Consider the following 6,000-nt stretch of genomic DNA (forward strand, 5'->3'; position numbering starts at 1 on the left):
ACATCTGGACACATTTTGGGAAGAGCTCTGTGACATAGTGCCTAAGGCATTTCACTGCTAACCAGAAGGCTGGCGGTTCAAACCCACCAGCCACTCCTCGGAAGGAAGGCTGGGCAATCTACTTCCGTAGTGATTCCGCCTCAGAAACCCAAGGAGGGGTCGCTATGAGTCAGATCTGACTTGATGGCAGTGCATTTGGTTGTTTTTTTTTGGACACATTTTTGATTGCCCCAAATGGGATGGGGGAGTGCTCCTGGCATCTAAGTGGTGGGAACAAGTCAGCGATGTGGTTAAATATCCCACCAATATAGAGGACAACCCCACACAAGGAATTACCTGGCCCAAAACGTCCCCAGTGCCTAGGTCGAGAAACCTTGTGTTGTTGTAGTGGTTATGTGCCATCGAGTTGGACCGACTCAGAGCGACCCCTCCTTGGGTTTCTGAGGCGGAATCACTAGGAAGTAGATTGCCCCACCTTCCTTCCAAGGAGTGGCTGGTGGGTTTGGACCACCAGCCTTCTGGTTAGCAGTCAAGTGCCCTAGGCACTACACTACCAGAGATCCTCATACAATTCAAATTCTCATACCTGGATCGATAAATACCATGATAAATGGGGAAAAAAAATTCAAGCTGTCAACCATTTTATTCTACGTGGGGGTCAACAGTCAACATCCATGCAAGCAGCAGTCAGGAAATCAAATGACAAATGCACTGGGCAAGTCTGCTGCAAAAGACCTGTCTAAAGTTTTTTTTAAAGAGTAAAGATGTTACTTTGATGACAAAGATGTGACTGACCCAAAACCACGATCTTTTCAACTGCAAGTTCAATGGGGGTGGAGGCTGAAGAATTGACCGGTGGTGTGGGGGAGGAACACCGACTATACCGCGGACTACCAAAAACACAAACAAACTGGCCTTAGAAGAAATACAAGCAGAATGTTCAGAACGCTGCTTAGAAGCAGGGACAGTGAGACTGTGTGACATGCTCACTTTGGCTTTCCTGAGGAAAGCCTGATTGCCAGAAAACGACATCGTGTTGGTAAAGGGCCAAAGAAGACGAGGGAAACCCTCAGTGAGGTAGACGACCCGACAGCCGCAACAACACACTCAAACGTACGGTTATGAACACTGCCCCCCCACCCTAAACGTGCTATGAATCCTAACCTCTCTGTCTTTGGTTATCAGCCCACTGCGGAATACGTTGCCTTCGTTATGTTAGTGAAACAGGTAAGTGCAGGGTACTCTCAGTCAATCTCTTTTGAGATATAAAGGACGAAACAAGGAAGCAGAGGAGAGATGAGGTTAAGACGGGGGCAAGACACACGGAGATGCCCAGGGAGCCAGGAAGCAGAAGCTGAAGAGCAAGGAGCTTCCTCCAAAGCCGACGGGAGAAAAAGCCTTCCCCTGAAGCTGCGCTCTGAATCCAGACTGAAGTCTCCTGAACTGTGAGAAAATACATTTCTGTTTGTCAAAGCCACCCACTGTGGTACTCCTGCTACAGCAGCCCTAGGGAACCGAGCCACGCCAACCATCAGGAAGACGGGGCAGAACCTGGCACCTTTCATTGTTTTACAGTGTGGCTCAAGGTGACTCAATGGTAACTACCAACACCAAGAAAACTATCAAAAACTTTAGGAATCTTGTTACCATGATTTTTAAATCATACCAGCCTTTTTAAGATTATGTATTAAATTTAGACAAAATAAGAACACTTGTGGACAATGTTTCCTAGGGACTAAATTTCAATAATCTACTTTGATTTAATCCGTTCTCACAACTCTCCTATGACCCACCCCTCAAATCACTCCCTTCCAAATGTAAGGCTAGGAAAGGTTACCAAAAATGAAAGTGAAAGTCAAGAAATCACACAGGCTGGAAATCACAACTCAAACCATGAAAAAACCAAATGAATGGCGCAACCCCATTACATGAGCAGCACAGCAGAGGAAGAAGGCCTATTTTCTTTAACTTGGCCGACTTTGGTTTCACCATCATTGACTTTAAGAGAACTGGCTGCACTTAGCTGACAAATGAGAGGGACAGCGAAGGAAACTGGCCATGGAGTTCACATTTTAAGACATGACACTGGAAAAGTGGTACCACTGTGTAAATCTGCTCCCCTAACTGTCTTCCATTTTATACATTTGAACTAATTCACAAAGAATTAGAAGCACCTGGGTCTTTAATGGAAACATCCATATTCCTTCCTCAAATAATGCTGAGGGGAAAACTTCTAATTCCTGAACTAAAGGCACAAAATTACTGAAACTATTTCAAGTGTACATTTCTTATCATTGATCAATTTTTTTTTTAACTTTTTATGGTAATCTGAGTAAACTTACAAAGCAGATTCGTCTTACATTCAACCGTTCATACATATCACTGATCAATTCTTTATACTCACATGACATTATCAGAAAAGTAAGTCAATTTTCAAAAACAATACAAGGCAAACAAGCAAAAATCAGCTGGACTTCTATACACCAGCAATGAGAAATCTGAAAAGGAAACCAGGAAAACATCCATTTACAACAGCATCTAAGAGAAGAAAACATCTAGGAATGAATCTAACCAGGGATGTGAAGGGCTTGTACAATGAAAACTAAAACACTGCTGAAAGCGATTCAAGAAAATAAATGGAAAGCCGTTCCACATTCATGGATTGGAAAACTTAAAATACTGTTACAATGACAGTGACCCATAGAGTCAATGCCATCCCAACCAAAATTCCAACACCCTTCTCTACAAAAACAGAAAAACCAATCTTCAACTTTACACGGAATGGCAAGAGGCTCCGAAGAACTAACACAATGCTGAAAGAGAATTACAAAGTAGGAGGGCTCCCATTTCGTAATTTTAAAACATACTCTACAAGCCTGGTGTAACCACTGAGACTATGGCCCCTAGCTGCCCTTCAGGTCTGGAATTGAACCCACAACTGTGGTTTCCAGCCAAACAAAGTACAGGCATGTGAGTTAAACATTTACCTCAAGTAGACACACACCCTGGAGAGAACAATCATGGGAGAAGGAAGGGCTGCTTATGCACAGGGAGATAGCTCAGGGTGCAGAAGAGTATGAAGGGATGGACACTGGGAGGAGGTAACGATGGGGAGGAAGTGGGAGGGGAGCTGCTGCATTGTAAATTTTGGTCAATGTCATGAGACAAAGTATATGTGAACTGCTGTATGAAAAGTGAATTTACTCTGTAAATCTTCACCCAAATCCTAATTAAAAAAAAAAAAAACATACTCTACAGCTACATTAATCAAAGCAGCATGGTACTGGTGTAACAAGAGACACACAGATCAATGGAACAGAACTGAGAGTCCAGGGATAAACCCAAACATCTATGGTCAACTGATTTTGGACAAAGGTGCCAAATCCATGTGATGGGAAAAGAGTCTTTTCAATATATGGTGCTGGGAAAACTGGATTGTTATTTGCATAAAAACGAAGGATTCATGCCTCAGACCATACACAAAAACAAGTTTAAAATGAATTAAGGACCTAAATAAACCAAACTCACTCTCCCTCAGATCCAGGTCAGATCCGACTCATAGCGACCCCTCCCTGGGTTTCTGAGGCGGTATCACTACCGAAGTAGACTGCCCAACCTTCCTTCTGAGGAGTGGCGGTGGGTTTGAAGCACCAACCTTAGCCTTAGCAGTCATACGCCTCAGGCACTATGCCACAGAGCTCCTAGGGACTTAAATGGGCAAGTTAAAACCATAAAATGTTTAGAACAAGCAGAGGCAACCCTATCAGGCTTAACTTTCAAATCGATTATTTACTGTAACAACAGAAAAAAACAATCAAAGACAAAATAAATAAATGGGACCTCACAAAAATTTTAAAATTCTGTTCACCAAAAGACTTTACCAAAAAAGCGAAAAGTCAAGCTACTGACTGGGAGAGTATCTTCAAAAACCACATATTTAACAAGAGCCTACTAACCAAAATATACATAAAACTTTGACAACAAAAAGACAAATAATGCAATCATAAAATGGGCAAAGGACATTTCACCAAAGAGGACATTCAAATGGCCACCAAATACATACAAAGACGCTCAATATCATTAATCATCAAAGATGCAAGTCAAAACCACGATGAATTGTCATTTCACTCCTATGACAATGGCTAAGATTTAAGAAAAGACACACACAAATGTCACAAGGATGTGGGGAAACTGGAACCCTTATCTGTTGCTGGTGGGAATGCAAACTGGTACACCTTTGTAGAAAACTGTGTGGTGGTTCCTCAAAAAAACTAAAAATAGAACTACTGTCTGACCCAGCAATTCCACTCCATCTATACCCAAAAGACTTGAGAGCAGACACTCAAAAAGAAACTTGTACACCAACATTCGTCTGCAGCACTGTTCACAACAGCCACAAGGTGGAAACACCGAAAGCCTGTCCAAAGACCAATGGAAAATCAAAATGCGGTACATACATACAACGGGATACTACTCAGAGAACTGACCTCTTGATACTTGCTACAGTATGGACGGAGCTTGACAACATTATGCTGAGCAAATTAAGCCAATCTCAACAGTATGAACAGTTAAGACCTCATTTACACAAAGACAAGGAAAGACGAATGCACAGACGCCAAAGTTCACTAGTGTTACCAGAGGTGGGGAGGAAGAGGAAGGGGCTGAGTGGTGAGGGAGAAATCTCATCACAAGTCGGGTTGCACAGCCCGTGACTTTAACTGCTGTCAATAGGCGGGACACTGTTGGTGTATGTTTGACTATGTATACTCTCAACATGAACAAAACAAGTAAAAATTAAAGAAAAAAACTGTATTTGTTTAAAAAAAATCGCCTGAGGTATTAACTTAGGTTCCCAGAAAACATAATGCTGATGTAGATCAAAGACCTCGGGCTTCAGTGGGGATGACACATCAACACAAAGATTAAAAAAAAACCTTCAGAAATGGACCAAGAAGCCATATCACGATGCACAGAGAGAGAACTGAAGTGGTCAAGGATTTCACTTCCTTGGAGCCACAATCAACGCCCAAGGAAGCGGCAGTCAGGAAATCTGAAGCCCTAATGCATTGGGAAAGCCTGCTGCACTAGACCCCTTTTAAAATACTAGGGCCAAGACATCCCCTTGAAGACTAGGGTGCGCCCGACTCAGGCCCTGGCATTTCCCACCCCTCGTGTGTATGAGAGGGCTGACAAGTGAAAGCTCAGCCTGAAGAAGCGATGCTGCCGAGCACGGTCTTAGCGCGCACTGAATCATCCCGGGCCGCCAGCAGAACCAGCCGGCGTGTCCGGGAAGAAATACAGCCCGACGGTCCTCAGAAGCGCGGCAGGTGAGTCTCTCTCTGGTACTCAGGACATGTGACCAGGAGGGGCCAGTCCCTGGAGAAGGACATCACGCTTGGTAAAGTGGACGGTCAGCGGAAGAGGAAGCCCTTCGACGAGAAGGGCTGACAGTGGCCGCCACTGGGCTCCGACACAGCGCGGAGCGCGCGGCTGGCGCGGGACCCGCAGGGTTTCCTCCCGCTGCTCACGGGGTACCGCCTCGAGGGCCCCTAACAACAACACGAAACCGTAACACCTTTACGTCGGCTCCGACTCACGCACACATTTATGGCACTGACGTGTCCATTACACACTGGGCTGTCAGGCCACAGAAATGACGACAGCTCGGCCCTTCAGCTCCACGGCACTCTTCATCCCGACCTCAGAAACGCAGGCTCACTACTGGGGCCTCGGCTGCTCAGGGGAGGGGGCCGGAGTCCACTTTCTCTGCCACCAACAACGAGCTCTCCAATTACAGCGAGTTCTCGAAAAAACTTTCCAAAAACCCCGGAGGAGAAAAGCGCGAACTGCGGGCCGAACGGGATCCGAGGCACCCACGCCGTAACTAAACCTTCAGTCCGGACACGACGAAGCCCGGGCAGCCCAAGCCAGCGGACCCGCGCGACCCCAGCGGGCCGAGGCGCCTGCAGGGCTGGGCGGGCGGCTCCCGTCGGACCCCGC

The 6,000-nt window shown here is 45.6% G+C and overlaps 1 protein-coding gene across 1 annotated transcript in view; it reads right to left on the bottom strand.

Annotated features, from left to right (window-relative positions):
* Nucleotides 1-6,000, bottom strand: part of PAPOLA (poly(A) polymerase alpha) — a 68,180-nt gene that overhangs the window by 61,306 nt on the left and 874 nt on the right. The gene's annotated exons all lie outside the window — the stretch shown is intronic.

This window comes from Orycteropus afer, unplaced genomic scaffold (genome assembly GCF_000298275.1).
Source record: "Orycteropus afer afer isolate SDZICR_OR568_19922 unplaced genomic scaffold, OryAfe1.0 scaffold00128, whole genome shotgun sequence".
NCBI classification, from domain to species: domain Eukaryota; kingdom Metazoa; phylum Chordata; class Mammalia; order Tubulidentata; family Orycteropodidae; genus Orycteropus; species Orycteropus afer.